Source organism: Bos indicus x Bos taurus, chromosome 5, assembly GCF_003369695.1.
Source record: "Bos indicus x Bos taurus breed Angus x Brahman F1 hybrid chromosome 5, Bos_hybrid_MaternalHap_v2.0, whole genome shotgun sequence".
NCBI classification, from domain to species: Eukaryota; Metazoa; Chordata; class Mammalia; order Artiodactyla; family Bovidae; genus Bos; species Bos indicus x Bos taurus.
The window spans coordinates 62298371-62315298 of record NC_040080.1 but is presented as its reverse complement, the minus strand read 5'-3'; the positions used below and the strand labels follow the sequence as shown (position 1 = coordinate 62315298).

The 16928-nt window shown below is 39.7% G+C and overlaps 1 non-coding gene across 1 annotated transcript; it reads right to left on the bottom strand.

Moving 5' to 3' along the window:
* LOC113893895 lies at positions 1 to 104 on the bottom strand. The gene has a single exon (XR_003511407.1). It is a non-coding gene; the product is annotated as a U6 spliceosomal RNA (small nuclear RNA).
* Positions 105 to 16928: the final 16824 nt, after the last annotated feature.

Genomic DNA, 16928 nt, shown 5'->3' with positions numbered 1-16928 from the left:
AAAAATATGGAACGCTTCATGATTTTGCGTGTCATCCTTGTGCAGGGGCCATGCTAATCTCTGTATCATTCCAATTTTAGTATATGTGCTGCCGAAGCAAGCACGGTCTTGTAGGTCTTCATAGGACCGTTTAACTTCAGCTTCTTCAGTGTTACTAGTTGGGGCATAGACTTGGATTACTGTGATATTGAGTGGTGTGCCTTGGAAATGAACAGAGATCATTCTGTCATTTTTGAAATTGCATCCAAGTACTGCATTTCAGACTCTTTTGTTGACCATGATGGCTACTGCATTTCTTCTAATGGATTCCTGCCCACAGTAGTAGATATAATGGTCATTTGAGTTAAATTCACCCTTTCCAGCCCAGTTTAGTTCGCTGATTCCCAGAATGTTGATGTTCACTCCTGCCATCTCCTGTTTGACCACTTCCAATTTGCCTTGATTCATGGACCTAACATTCCAGGTTCTTATGTAATATTGCTCTTTACAGCATCTGACCTTACTTCTATCACCAGTCACATCCACAACTGGGTATTGTTTTTGCTTTGGCTCCATCCCTTCATTCTTTCTGGAGTTATTTCTCCACTGATCTCCAGTAGCATATTGGGCACCTACTGACCTGGGAAGTTCTTCTTTCAGTATCCTATCATTTTGCCTTTTCATACTGTTCATGGGGTTCTCAAGGCAAGAATACTGACGTGGTTTGCCATTCCCTTCTCCAGTGGACCACATTCTACAATAGATCATGTTCCAACATGATGATTTAAACTTCTGATAATGCTCATGAGAATTTTTATATGAAGATGAAAAATACAAAAGTAACATTTAGGATCAATCTGTGAACATGAAAGAAGAAAAGTATGGTGAAAGTATAATCCTGTTAAAAATGTTTTTTTTTTTTTTTTTAATTTTGGGATGAGAGAATAGAAATAAAAACTTATTAAAATTTATGATACTGATAAATATCTGTATCTGATAATCAGTAACTGAAAATTACCCTACAATTACTATGGTCAAAAATTAAACTGGAAATATATGGAGAAATAAAAGTTAAAATAAATAAACTATTGCTAGCAAGTGGCATAAATAGGATCCAAAACTATATTTATTGGTTTCAAATGGAATTCTTTGTTTAAGTAACTGTATCTGCCTCTGCAGAGACACCAAGAGTGTCTCAAGGAACAGACCAAGGAATATCTACCAGCATTAAAATTTAGCAAGATATATGTCATAGATAAAATACAGAGATAAAAGTAAAATATAATGTATCATACACATACACTATTCATTGTATGGTAATAATAAATGATATTAATTGTAATTGGATAAAATACCAAACATTTTAGATTAAATTAAAAAATCAGCATACTGATACACGGAATTAAAGAGGAAGAGAAAATGAAAAAACAAGAAAAGCAATAGAAGACTGCCGGGGTCCAGCCCTGGCTGATCCAGGGAATTCGAAGGGGAGACAGCTTCAGCGATTACACTGGCTTTAATTAAATATAATCAAATATATAAAGAGTAATAGAATGAGAATAGCTCAGTAGGAAAATTCAGCGGAGAAAAGAGGCTGAGTAGCTTGGTTTATGCGGAAAATCAATATAACCTGTGACATCAGGCTAGCTCTGACCACGGAGGCTGCAGGGACCCTCTTGAATAGTGGAAGGTGCCCCACCGTAGGCACCTTCTTGAGTGGGTCTTAGAAGCCCAGGCAAATAAGTGGTCGCAGAGGACCCCTGCGCTCCAGATGGAAACCCAGCCAGAGGTTGAGAGAAAGAATGACATGGGGAGACCAAGCTTCGGTGAGCAAGGCCCATAGCTTTATTTTCAACAGGGGCTTTTATACCATAAGTTGCACATAGAGGATAATAGGGGGTGTGAAATCATGCAAAGTCAGCAGTCTTTGATCCTTATCGAAACCAGGGTTTCTTTTCTTCAAATTTATCATATACAAATGGTTTAGGTGATTTACATCATCTTCTGGCCAGAAGGCCTATTAACATTTTATGACTCTGACAAAGGTTTGTCAACTGTAAGACTTATTTTCTCTAAGAGTAATTATTTTAAAGTTTGGCGCCATCCTCCAAAGGTGTTAGATAAAGTTGCAGTCCTATAGGGCAGAGGTGCAGTGGGTTTACAACAAAGGAAAGAATTTATTACCTCAAGGGTCTAAAGTTGCTAACACCAAGGCCACTACTTGTTTTTTCTACATACCAAGTATATTAATCAATACACATTCAAGGATACAAAACAGGGGATGTGGAAACTTGGCAGCAAGCATTGGCTCATCAATGAAATCTTCTACTAGTTTTATTCTGACAGCTTCTAACTCTCCGAGAGGCTCTAAGCTATTTGAATATCTTAGGCTTCCCATGCCTTTCGCGGCTGGGAGACTGTAAACAATCATATGTATAGCTGTAGGAGTCCAGGTAAACTTGTCAGGCAAGTTAGAGAGCTATCTGAGGGGTTTGGATTTAAACACTCCTATTATGCCCAGGCGGAGAAGGCAATGGCACCCCACTCCAGTACTCTTGCCTGGAAAATCCCATGGACGAAGGAGCCTGGTAGGCTGCAGTCCATGGGGTCGCTAAGAGTCGGACATGACTGAGCGACTTCACTTTCTCTTTTCACTTTCATGCATTGGAGAAAGAAATGGCAACCCACTGCAGTGTTCTTGCCTGGAGAATCCCAGGGATAGGGGAGCCTGGTGGGCTGCCATATATGGGGTCGCACAGAGTCAGACACGACTGAAGTGACTTAGCATAGCATTATGCCCAGGAACTTTATTAACTGGAGCTGTAAGTTAACTCCTTTTCAGAGAGAGCGAGATGGTCATGGGGGACAGCCCCCCATAAAGTCAGAGGTGAGAGCACAAAGCAGTAAAGTACACAGACTCTGGTTTTGGGGGTAGATACTCGAGAATATCCAGGGGGACTCCTGAGGCTCAATCCCGCCTTTGTGTATGCTGAGCCTCCTTCCTCATGACCTTTGCCATGGGCAGAATTCCTCACGCTGGCTCCCGGCAGAAAAGGAAAAGAAAAAATGGCCTTGTACTTTGGATCTTCAACCTCACTGAGAAAAGCCTGCCTCCAGACACTCTCCTTGATGCTAATCATCTGTTCTCCTAAGGCAGACTTCAAATGTAGAGCTAGAAGAAATTCCTGCAGGAATTTCTCAAAATCTTAGAGTGCTTGAGGGACAGGTTGTCCAAGTTCAGTCCTCTTCAGGGATCAAAAATGTTTCATGTCCTTGCAAATTTCAACCCAGAAAAAGCATCTGGGTCTAGAAACCCTAACCCTACAGCTATAGTTTAACTTCAGATTTCTGAAATATTTAGCTTCTCTGATATTTTGATTCTGCCTATGCTATCAAGTTAAATATAGGATACATACATATGCATGTATATATATGTGTGTATTTATTTAAGATTTCAGTTCAGTTCAGTCGCTCAGTCGTGTCTGACTCTTTGCGACCCCATGAATTGCAGCATGCCAGGCCTCCCTGTCCATCACCAACTCCCGGAGTTCATTCAAATTCATGTCCATTGAGTCGGTGATGCTATCCAGTCATCTCATCCTCTGTCGTCCCCTTCTCCTCCTGCCCCCTATCCCTCCCAGCCTCAGAGTCTTTTCCAATGAGTCAACTCTTCGCATGAGGTGGCCAAAGTACTGGAGTTTCAGCCTCAGCATCAGTCCTTCCAATGAACACCCAGGACTGATCTTTAGAATGGACTGGTTGGATCTCCTTTCAGTCCAAGGGACTCTCAAGAGTCTTCTCCAACACCACAGTTCAAAAGCATCAATTCTTCGGCGCTCAGCTTTCTTCACAGTCCAACTCTCACATCCATACATGACCACTGGAAAAACCATGGCCTTGACTAGATGGACTTTCGTTGGCAAAGTAGTGTTTACTATTTTTCTCCATGTGAGAGTTGCTTAGTCTATCTATACAGTTAAGATGAAGGGTGCAGTGTTTGCCTTCTGAATAGTCTTCACTGATATCAATTTATATAACTGTGGTTACAGTACTGATTCCTGCCTTCTTTAACCCCAAAAGTGCAAAATCATTTTCTACACAAGCCTGGTTTATCCTCTGGGTTCACAGCTTGGTCACACACGTGAAGGGTATCCATATTAGTTTTCTAATGATAACTGGCTGCTAACTGATATTATTAAATCACACATTTCTTCAATATGCATTCCAAACAAATTGAAAAAAGGCACTGGAGTCAAGTAAGTGTAAATAATTGTTTCACTCACGATGAATGCAAACTGAAGGATATGTCTAAGATAATAGAACTTCCTTTACTGGCCTAATTTATTATACCTGTGGCATTAGAAGTAGAGAACCCACTGCCAATTTAGGAGATGTAGTAGACATTGGTTTGATCCCTGGGTCAGGAAGATCCCCCTGGGGAAGGAAATGGCAACCTACTTCAGTATTCTTAACTGGAGAATCCCGTGGACAGAGGAGCTGGACTGTAATCTGTAAGGATCACGAAGTTGGACACGACTGAAATGACTTTGAAACCACACACTTCTGATGTCATAGGTGAGGACACTGGGCCCTAGGGAGATAATTCAGAGGCAGATGCAGGGAAGAGGGCAGCTTGCTTGTCTTTCAGGTCACCAGTCATGGGTGGTGATGATACCTTCAACTCAGTAAGCAGATATATTTTGTAGGAAGTCATTCAGTCATCTAGGTTTGATTTTATTAGTTTAAATTTTGTATTTTATACTGAAGTATAGGCAATTAAGAATGTTGTTATAGTTTTAGGTGTATAGTAATGCCACTCAGCCATACATATATATGTATCCATTCTGAGCAAAGTTTCATGTGCTATCCAATATTTTGTTGGTTATCTGTTTTAGACATAATAGTGTGTACATATAGGTTTTAAACCATTCTCAAATGGTATTTTTAAACACTTATAAAGGGAGAAAACACATAATAGTTAATGGAAAAGTACCCATTTCTCAGATGTCATAATTAGCAACATACTAAAATTATTTTCCTCTGTCACCTTCTAATCGTTTATTTTTTGACTGTCATTTCACCTTATAGCATTTTACCCATACATACATTTTATTTTATTCACAAGTTTATCAGTAGGTGGAGGAAAGGGAAAATCACTCAGTTGTGTCCAACTATTTGTGACCCAATGGACTGTATAGTCCATGAAATTCTCCAGGCCAGAATACTGGAGTGGGTAGCTGTTTCCTTTTCAAGGGGACCTTCCCAACCCAGGCCTCCCACATTGGAGGTGAATTCTTTACGTGCCGAGCCACCAGGGAAGCCCAAGAATCCTGGAGTGGGTACCCTATCCCTTCTCCAGCAGATCTTCCTGACCCAGGAATTGAACCAGGCTCTTCTGCATTGCAGGTGTATTCTTTACTAGCTGAGGTACCAGGGAAACCCTGGTATCAGTAGGTGTAGCTAACTGATAAGAAAATGTTCTTTTACTTCCACCATGCTGTTGTCCCATATATCAGTAAGTCAAAATAGATTCTCATATTCAGAGTGTATTCATACTTTCCTGGTTCACATAAAGGTGTTTTTTTTTATTTTTATTTTTACTATTAGGCGTGTGAATCAAAATCCAAAGGAAATTCTTTATCTTGTTCAGTTGTTAGGTTACTTACCACTTTCTGTCTATTTTTTTCCCCCGGCATTTTATTTATTTTTTTAAAATTTATTTTAATTGGAGGCTAATTACTTTACAGTATTGTGGTGGTTTTGGCTAAGATCAAGTGTAGTATCTGTCTATTCTTATAATGATGTAATTTTTTTTTAACTTTAATTGTTGGTGAAATGAAGTCATTTTAGTATAGAATGTCCTTGTTTATTTAACTGATTGCTTACTTGCAGGATCACTGAAATTATTTCTCTAGTGCCTAGTTTCTTCTCATGTATTAATTAGATTTAATTTTGATTAAATTTAGATTCATATTTTTATCATATATGGATGAATCTAAGCAATTTATTCTTATGAACAAAGAACAATTTGACAGGGACAGTTCTAATCAACACATCAGGCAGTACTGAAAGGAGGTCCAGCTGACTTTATAAGGCTCATGAAGTCTTGCAGTATGAGTCACACAACCTCATTTATCAACTACCTTTTGTAAAAATATGAATCCAAATTTTCATTGCTGCTAGGTTAAATGATAGTCAAAAATAAAAGATTAAAGCATTACAGAGAAAATAATTTTAAAATGTTGATTGTTTAAATCAACCTTTTAAAATCTGCAAGAAGACTGAAAATTTTTGGTCCCAGATGGGCACAGAAGTTGGAAAACCTCTCGTTCAAGCACTCAAAGATTTTGAGAAATTCCCGAAGGATTTTTTTTTTTGAAATCTATTATTATCTAAGGCTACATACCTAATTATTGTATTATTGTTGTTTGTTCAGTCGCCAAGTTGTGTCTAATTCTTTGATACCCCATGAACTGTAGCACGCCACGCTTCCTTGTCCTTATCTATCTCCTGGAGTTTGCTCAAACTTATATCCATTGAGTCAGTGATGCCATCCAACCATCTCATCCTCTGTCACTCCCTTCTATCCTGCCCTCAATCTTTCCTAGCATCAGGGTCTTTTCCAAAGAGTTGGCTCTTCGCATCAGGTGCCCAAAGTATTGGAGCTTCAACTTTAGCATCAGTCTTTCCAGAGAATATTCAGGGTTGATTTCCTTTGGGACTGACTGGTTTGATATTCTTGCTGTCCAAAGGGACTCTCAAGAGTGTTGTCCAGCATCAAGTCTTCGGTGCTCAGCCTTTTTTACAGTATGACTTTCACATCTACATGACTACTGGAACAACCATAGCTTTGACTATACAGACCTTTGTTGGCAAAGTGATGTCTTTGCTTGTCAATACACTGTCCTTGTCATAGCTTTTATGTTACTAACCCTGTTACCATAGCAACAGCCATGTATCATTGAACACTTGCTCTTATCAGATGCTACACTGGGTTCTACACACAATCTAATTAATCCTAATGGCAAGGTAGGTAAGCCACTTGATAGGTCAAAAGTCCCAGAGAATTTCAGAGAATTAAGTGGCTTCTTCATATCAGGTAGCAAATAAATTATGTAATAAGAATTTGAATATGGATCTGCTTGGTTCCAAGTCAGTCTACTGAAGGATCTCTCTGACCAAAGTACAATTCTGATTTACAGAGTATATAGAGTCAGACTATAGAGTAACAGTAATTTAGATATGGGGTTAGATAGGTAGGTATGGAAAAGTTTGTCTAATGTGCCAGGCAGTGCTGTGCCAACTACTTAGTGTTGTTGTCTCATTGAATCCTGATATGTGTTCAAATTCCAATTTGGTAATATTTGGATAATATGAACTTCACATGATTGATTTTAGGATTAAGAGAGAGGAAGTATTTAAGCACCTGACACCATGCACATAGCATGTGCTTAAGAAATGGGAAAGAGCATCATGATCACCACCATCATCCTTCCTCTGAGGTCACACAACTGGTAAGTGGTTCAGATGGGGCTGGAGCCAGGACCTGTGCCCCTCTGAAGTCTGCTTTCACCCCAGCACACTTCTCTGGCTTCAACTTAGTTTCTTTTCATCTACCAGTTGGCCATGGTGCATTAACTTTTCTAAAATATATGTGAATTCAATTTATTAAAGTTTTGTTAAGAATTTTTCAACTATGTTCAAGAGGATATGGGTCTGTAGTTTTCTTTCTTTCTTTCTTTTTTTAATAAAATATTTGTTCTCATATCAGAGAGATACTGGACTCACAAGATGAGTTGTAAACTATTCCCTCATCCTTAAGTTTTCTAGAAGAGTCAGTGCAGACTTGGACATTTTATAACCAAGCAGGACCCATCTGGGCCTCCCTGGAACAGACCTCCCCTCTCCCCGCCCACCGTCATGCCTACCACATCCTCTGCCTGCCTCTTGATTTTAAAAAAACCTTTAGCCTCCTAGGCCTTCCTTGAGTGACAAAGAATGAATTTAACCAGGGAACCTGTGGGGTCTAGATGGATTGACATTTGAAGTCTGTGCCTTAGGAGGACAGATGATCAGCACCAAGAAATGTTTCTGGAGGCAGGTTTTTCTCAATGACATTGAAGATACAAATTACAAAGCCACTTTTTTCTTTTTTCCTTTTCTCTTGCTTGTACTACTTTTTTCATTTCTCTTGCTCTTTAATTCTATATATTGGCACTCTCAATTCAGTTCAGTCACTCTGCTGTGTCTCTTTGCAGCCCCATGGAGTGCAGCACGCCAGGCTTCCCTGTCCATCACCAACTCCTAGAGCTTGCTCAAACTCATGTCCATCGAGTCAGTGATGCCATCCCACCATCTCATCCTCTGTCATCTCTAAGGGCTCCCCATGCCTTCAACCTTTCCCACCATCAGGGCCTTTTCCAATGAGTCAGTTCTTTGCATCAGGTGGCCAAAGTATTGGAGTTTCACCTTCACCATCAGTCCTTCCAGTGAATATTCAGGACTAATTTCCTTTGGGATTAACTGGTTTGATCTCCTTGCAGTCCAAGGGACTCTCAAGAGTCTTCTCCAACACCACAGTACAAAAGCATCAATCCTTTGGCACCCAGCCTTCTTTATGGTACAACTGTCACATCCATACATGACTACTGGCAAAACCATAGCTTTGACTAGGTGGACCTTTGTTGGCAAAGTAATGTCTCTGTTTTTTCATATGCTGTCTAGGTTGGTCATAGCTTTTCTTCCAAGGAGCAAGCGTCTTTTAATTTCATGTCTGCAGTCACCATCCACAGTGATTTTGGAGCCCAAGAAAATAAAGACTGCCACTGTTTCCACTGTTTCCCTATCTATTTACCATGAAGTGATGGGACCGGATGGCTTGATCTTCATTTTTTGAATGCTGAGTTTTAAGCCAGCTTTCCCCACTCTTCTCTTTCACTTTCATCAAGAAGCTCTTTAGTTCCTCTTTGCTTTCTGCCATAATGGTCATGTCATCTGCATATCTGAGGTTATTGATATGTCTCCAGCAATCTTGATTCCAGTTTGTGCTTCATCCAGTCTGACATTTCACATGACATACTCGGCATACAAATTAAATAATCAGGGTGATGGTACTCTGATTTTTATTTAATCTTGCAGTTTTTATTGTATTTATCCTATTACAATAATATCATTTAAGTTCTCACAAGATGACAGAGTAGAAGGACCTGCCCTCATCATCTCCTGTGAGACCCCCAGAATTACAACTCACTGCTGAACAACCATCAATAGGAGAATGTTGGATCCCACCAACAAAAGATAACCCACATACAAGGACAAAGGAGAAGCCCCAGCAAGATGGTAGGAGGGGTGAAATCTCATTTAGAATCAAACCCCATACGCTCCAGAGATGCTCAGTGGGCTCAAACAAAACTGTGTGCACTCCAAGAAGAGGGTGTTTGCTATGACCAGTGTGTTCATCACTGAGGAAGGCTTTTTGTCTCTCCTTTCTATTCTTTGGAACTTCTTCAGTGATCAGTAAAAGATATGAAACTGAAAGGTGAACTCCCTAGGTTGGTAGGTGCCCAATATACTACTAGAGAAGAGTGGAGAAATAACTCCAGAAAGAATTAAGAGACGGAGCCAAAGGAAAAACAATGCCCATTTGTGGATGTGACTGGTGATGGAAGTAAAGCCTGATAATGTAAAGATCAATATTGCATAGGATCCTGGAATATTAGGTCCATGAATCAAGGTAAACCGGAAGTGGTCAAACAGGAGATGGAAAGAGTGTACATTGACATTTTAGGAAACTAAAATGGATTGCGATGGGTAAATTTAACTCAGATGACCATTATATATACTACTGTGGGCAAGAATCCTTTAGAAGAAATGGAGTAGACCTCACAGTCAACAAAAGAGTCCAAAAAGCAGTACCTGGGTACAATCTCAAAAAATGACAGAATGATCTCTGTTAATTTCCAAGACATACCATTCAATATCACAGTAATCCAAGTCTATGCTCCAACCAGCAATGCTGAAGAAGCTGAAGTTGAATGGTTCTATGAAGACCTACAAGACCTTCTAGAACTAACACCCCTCAAAAATGTCCTTTTCATCATGGGGGACTGGAATTCAAAAGTAGGAAGTGAAGAGATACCTGGAGTAACAGGCAAATTTGGCCTTGGAGTACAAAATGAAGCAGGGCAAAGGCTAACAGGGTTTTGCAAAGAGAAAGCACTGGTCTTAGCAAACACCCTCTTCCAACAACACAAGAAAAAACTCTACACATGAATATCACCAGAAGTGTCAATACCCAAATCAGATTGATTATATTTTTTTGCAGCCAATGATGGAGAAGATTTATACAGTCAGCAAACAACACTGGGAGCTGACTGTGGCTCAGATCATGAACTTCTTATTGCCAAATTCAGACTTAAGTTGAAATAAGTAGGGAAAACCACTAGACCATTCAGGTATGACCTAAGTCAAATCCCTTCTGATTATACAGTGGAAGTGACAAATAGACTTAAGGGACTAGATCTGATAGACAGAGTGCCTGAAGAACTATGGATAGAGTTTTGTGACATCGTACAGGAGGCCATGATCAAGACCACCCCCAAGAAAAAGAAATGCAAAAAGGCAAAGGTTGCCTGAGAAGACCTTACACATAGCTGAGAAAAGAGAGAAGTGAAAGTTAAAGGAGAAAAGAAAGGATATACCCATTTGAATGCAGAGTTCCAAAGAATAGCAAGGAGAGATAAGAAAGCTTTTCTCAGTGATCAATGCAAAGAAATAGAGGAAAATTATAGAATGGGAAAAACTAGAGATCTCTTCAAGAGAATTAGAGATACCAAGGGAGCATTTCATGCAAAGATGGGCTCAATAAAGGACAGAAATGTTATGGACCTAACAGAAGCAGAAGATATTAAGAAGAGGTGGCAAGAATACACAGAAGAACTGTGCAAAAAAGATTTTCATGACCCAGACAATCATAATCGTGTGATCACTCACCTAGAGCCAGACATCCTGGTGTGCGAGGGCAAGTGGGCCTTAGGAAGCATCACTATGAACAAAGCTAGTGGAGGTGATGGAATTCCAGTTGAGGTCTTTCAAATCCTACAAGATGATGTTGTGAAAGTGCTGCTTTTTTCACTCAATATGTCAGCAAATTTTAAAAACTCAACAGTGGCCAAAGGACTGGAAAAGGTTAGTTTTCATTCCAATCCCAAAGGAGGGCAATGCCAAAGAATGTTCAAACTATCCCACAATTGCGCTCATCTCACATGCTAGCAAAGTAATGCTCAAAATTTTCCAAGCTGGGATTCAACAGTACATGAACTATGAGCTTCCAGATGTTCCAGCTGGATTTAGAAAGTAAGAGGAACCGGAGATCAAATTGCCAACTTTCGCTGGATCATTGAAAAAGCAAGAGAATTTAGACAATTATCTACTTCTGCTTTATTGACTATGCCAAATCCTTTGACTGTTGTAGATTACAGCAAACTGTGGAAAATCCTTCAAGAGATGGGAATACCAAACCACCTAACCTACCTCCTGAGAAATCTGTATGCAAGTCAAGAAGCAATAGTTAGAACTGGACATGGAACAACAGACTGTTTCCCAATCAGGAAAGGAGTGCATCAAGGCTGTATGCTGTTACCCTGCTTACTTATCTTACATGCAGAGTACATCAAGCAATATGCAAGGCTGGCTGAAGCACAAGCTGGAATCAATATTACTGGGAGAAATATCAATAATCTCAGATATGCCGATCATATCACCCTTATGGTAGAAAGCAAAGAGGAGCTAAAGAGCCTCTTGATGAAAGTGAGAGAATGAAAAGGCAGGCTTAAAGCTCAACATTCAAAAAACTAAGATCATGGCATCTGGTCCCATCACTTCATAGCAAGTAGATGGGGAAACAATCGAAACAGTGACAGACTTTATTTTTTTTGCGCTCTAAAATCACTGCAGATGGTGACTGCAGCCATGAAATTAAAAGACACTTACTCCTTGGAGGAGAAGGCAATGGCACCCTACTCCAGTACTCTTGCCTGGAAAATTCCATGGACGGAGGAGCCTGGAAGGCTGCAGTCCATGGAGTTGCTGAGGGTCGGACACGACTGAGCGACTTCACTTTCACTTTTCACTTTCATGCATTGGAGAAGGAAATGGCAACCTACTCCAGTGTTCTTGCTTGGAGAATCCCTGGGATGGGGGAGCCTGGTGGGCTGCCGTCTATGGAGTCACACAGAGTCGGACATGACTGAAGTGACTTAGCAGCAGTAGCAGCAGTACTCCTTGGAAGAAAAGCTATGACCAACCTAGACAGCAAATTTAAAAGCAGAGACATTACTTTGCCAACAAAGGTCCGTCTAGTCAGAGCTATGGTTTTTCCAGTAGTCATGTATGGATGTGAGAGTTGGACTATAAAGAAAGCTGAGCACCAAAGAACTGATGCTTTTGAATTGTGGTGCTGGGGAAGATTCTTGGGAGTCCCTTGGCCTGCAAGGAGATCCAACCAGTCAATCCTAAGGAATCCTGAATATACATTGGAAGGACTAATACTGAAGCTGAAACTCCAATACTTTGGCCACCTGATGCGAAGAACTGACTCATTGGAAAAGACCCTGATGCTGGGAAGGATTGAAAGCAGGAGGTGAAGGGGATGACTGAGGATGAGATGGTTGTATGGAATTACTGATTCGATGGACGTGAGTTTGAGCAAGCTCTGGGAGTTGGAGATGGATAGGGAAGCCTAGCATGCTGCAGTCCATGGGGTCACCAAGAGTTGGACACAACTGAGCTACTGAACTGAACTGACTAAATATCATTTATTATTACCAAATAATTATTAATATATATTTAATGTATAAATACTTTGTGCTCAGTTGCTCAGTCATGTGCACCCTACGACCCCATGGGCTCTAGCCTTCCAGGCTTCTCTGTCCATGGGATTCTCCAGAAAAGAATAGTGGAGCAGGTTGCCATTTTCTTCTCCAGGGGATCTTCCTGACCCTGGGATCAATCCCGTGTCTACTGAGTCTCCTGGGTCTCCTGCATTGGCAGGCAGACACTTTACTACTGAGCCACGTTGGAAAACCCAACATTTTATGTTTGTATTTTGTTTATGACACATCTCACTCAATTTTAGTACTAGTAATTATTCTTTGGGCTCTTCCTTGAAACTCTCTTGATGCCTCTGCTGAGGCAGGTACAGTTACTTGATAAAATAGCTCCATTCAAAATCAATAAAAATAGTTTTGGATCCCTAGTTATGTCACTTGCTAATGATAGTTTACTTATTTTAACTTTTATTTCTCCATATTTTTCCAGTGAAAATTATGACTAAAGTGTGTGGGGTAATTTTCAGGTTTATCAGTATTATGAATTTTTACTATCAATTTTTAATAAATTTTGGCTTATATACTATTTCATTACAAAGCTTAAAGATCCTTAACGTTACTTTTGTATTTTTCATGTTCCTATAAAATTTCTCATTTTGCATTATCAGAAGCACTCAAATCACCATGTCAAAAGATGATTTATTGCATAACCAATATTTGTCTAGGTGCCAGGAATAAGAGAGTCTAGAATTTGACACATGGGTTAAACTTCTCCAAGGCATTTACCACTTAGAATAGAGTAAGAACTTAGAATAAAGAACAAGCAAACATGAAAGTGTAGTTTGATAAGAGGTATGAGAGCAGCAGATAAGTGATGACAGGTGTGGATGAGTAAGACTAATCGAGTCTTGATGGTCATGTTGGTGGAGGAAGAATAAGACAATATCAGCAAAAGATTTCTTGTGGAAATGTCATTTAAAATGGAGGACCCTGGAATTGTGTAGCTGAAATGAGTGGAAAATTCCTGCCTGCAGGTGCCATAATAAATAAAGTCAAGTAAGAGAGCAAACGTCAAAGGACATTAAAGTAGGCTGATTCTGAAAGTTCAAGATGGTGAAGAATTTAACAAGTAATTAAATGCTGTTCTTTTCTTGAGAGCTGTAATTGGGTGCATATTTTGAACTCTTGGAATGACTAAGTTTTCATTTTCAAAAATAAATGAATCATTTTACTGAAATTAGTATGCACATTTTCCCCATCTCCTGCATATTTGGGTTGCTGCTTATTTATTTATCTAGCCCTATGGGGTTCCTTAGACTTTCTGCTTTGTCTTTATGATTTAACATTTCAGTAGTTACAATAGTGTCAATCTCTTTTATGAAACTTCAACACAGGATTTAATCCTTAGCAGACATTACAAAGGCATTTCTATCTTTAATCTATGTTTTATTGGTAATTTTTTTGTCTTTAAAAAATTTTTTAACTTTACAATATTGTATTGGTTATTGGTAATTTAAAAATAGCTTTCATATTGTTTAGATGCATTTAATAAATACAATAAATATGTAAATTTTGACTTAAGGCTTTCTTATTGGTAAAGGCTTTTTTGAAAAATTTTTTAAAATTTTATTTTATTTTTTAACTTTACAATATTGTATTGGTTTTGCCATATATCAACGTGAATCTGCCACAGGTATACACGTGTTCCCTATCCTGAACCCTTCTCCCTCCTCCCTCCCCGTACCATCCCTCTGGGTCATATTTCTTTCTTTTTTTAAAATTTTTTAATCTTATTATTATTATTTTTACTTTACAATATTGTATTGGTTTTGCCATACATCAACATGTATCCACCACGGGTGTACACGTGTTCCCCATCCTGAACCCCCCTCCAACCTCCCTCCCCATACAAAATATTGCTTTATAATTTTGAGAATTTTTTCCTTGTTACCAGTGAAAATAGTATTCTTTCTTTTTAATATTATTTCTTTCCTCATTTGAGTACTTTTTTTTGAAAAATTATATGTAATATTTTCAGCACTGTGAAAGAATGTTTGAGAGGGAGGACTTCCTTAGATTTTCTTTATTTTTTTGGTAAAGTTCGTAATTCTCAAAGATTTGATTTATAAGGGGGCTATTGTTGTTCAGTCACCAAGTCATGTCTGACACTTTGCGACGCCATGGACTGCAGCAACCTAGGCTTCCCTGTCCCTCACCATTTCCCAGAGTTTGCCTAAGTTCATGTCCATTGAATTAGTGATCCCATTATACCATCTCATCCTCTGTGGCCCTCTTCTCCTTCTGCCTTCAATCTTTCCCAGCATCAGGGTCTTTTTCGACGAGTCAGCTGTACGCATCAGGTAGTAGAAGTGTTGGAGCTTCAGCTTCAGCATCAGTCCTTCCAAAGAGTATTGAGGGTTTATTTCCTTTAAGATTGACTGGTTTGATCTCCTTGCAGTCCAAGGGACTCTCAAGAGTCTTCTCCAGCACCACAATTAGAAACCATCAATACTTCGGTGCTCTGCCTTCTTTATTGTCCAGCTCTCACATCTGTCATTGACAACTGGAAAGACCATTGCCTTGACTATATGGGACTTTGTAAGCAAAGTGATGTCTTTGCTTTTTAACACACTGTCTAGGTTTGTCATGATCTTAGCTTTTTTTTTTTTTCCAATTGAATTTTAAGCTGGCTTTTTCACTCTCCTTCACCTTCATCAAGAGGCTCTTTAGGTCCTCTTTGCTTTCTGCCATTAGAGTGGTGTCATCTGCATATCTGAGGTTGTTGATATTTCTTCCAGCAGTCTTGATTCCAGCTTGTAACTCATCCAGCCTGGTATTTCACACGATGTGCTCTATGTATAAGTTAAATAAACAGGATGACAATAAACAGCCTTGTTGTACTCTTTCCTCAATCCTGAACTGGTCAGTTGTTCCATACATGATTCTGACTGTTGCTTCTTGACCTGCATACAGGTTTTTCAGGAGACACGTAAGCTGCTCTGGAATTCCCACCTCTTTAAGAATTTTCCATAGTTTTTTATGATCCACACAAAGACTTTAGTGTAGTCAATGAAATAAAGATAGATGCTTTTCTGGAATTCCCTTGCTTTCTTTATGATCCAGCAAATGTTGGCAATTTGATCTCCAGTTCCCATCCCTTTTCTAAACCCAGCTCAAACATCTGGAATTTCTATACAGAAGGGAACTATAGAAATGACTTAATCAGAAAGGAAGACCAGATTTCACTTAGGAAGAGACAATAGAGGATATAAGATCAGATCAGATCAGTCGCTCAGTCGTGTTCGACTCTTTGCGACCCCATGAATCACAGCACGCCAGGCCTCCTTGTCCATCACCAACTCCCGGAGTTCACTCAGACTCACATCCATCGAGTCAGTGATGCCATCCAGCCATCTCATCCTCTGTCGTCCCCTTCCCCTCTTGCCCCCAATCCCTCCCAGCATCAGATTATTTTCCAATGAGTCAACTCTTCGCATGAGGTGGCCAAAGTACTGGAGTTTCAGCTTTAGCATCATTCCTTCCAAAGAAATCCCAGGGCTGATCTCCTTCAGAATGGACTGGTTGGATCTCCTTGCAGTCCAAGGGACTCTCAAGAGTCTTCTCCAACACCACACTTCAAAAGCATCAGTTCTTCAGCGCTCAGCCTTCTTCACAGTTCAACTCTCACATCCATACATGACCACAGGAAAAACCATAGCCTTGACTAGAGGAACACTTGTTGGCAAAGTAATGTCTCTGCTTTTGAATATACTGTCTAGGTTGGTCATAACTTTCCTTCCAAGGAGTAAGTGTCTTTTAATTTCATGGCTGCAGTCACCATCTGCAGTGATTTTGGAGCCCAGAAAAATCAAGTCTGACACTGTTTCCACTGTTTCCCCATCTATTTCCCATGAAGTGGTGGGATCGGATGCCATGATCTTAGTTTTCTGAATGTTGAGCTTTAAGCCAACTTTTCCACTCTCCACTTTCACTTTCATCAAGAGGCTTTTTAGTTTCTCTTCACTTTCTGCCATAAGGGTAGTGTCATCTGCGTATCTGAGGTTATTGATATTTCTCCCGGCAATCTGAAAATTGTTTAGGGAACCTGACTTCAACATTCTC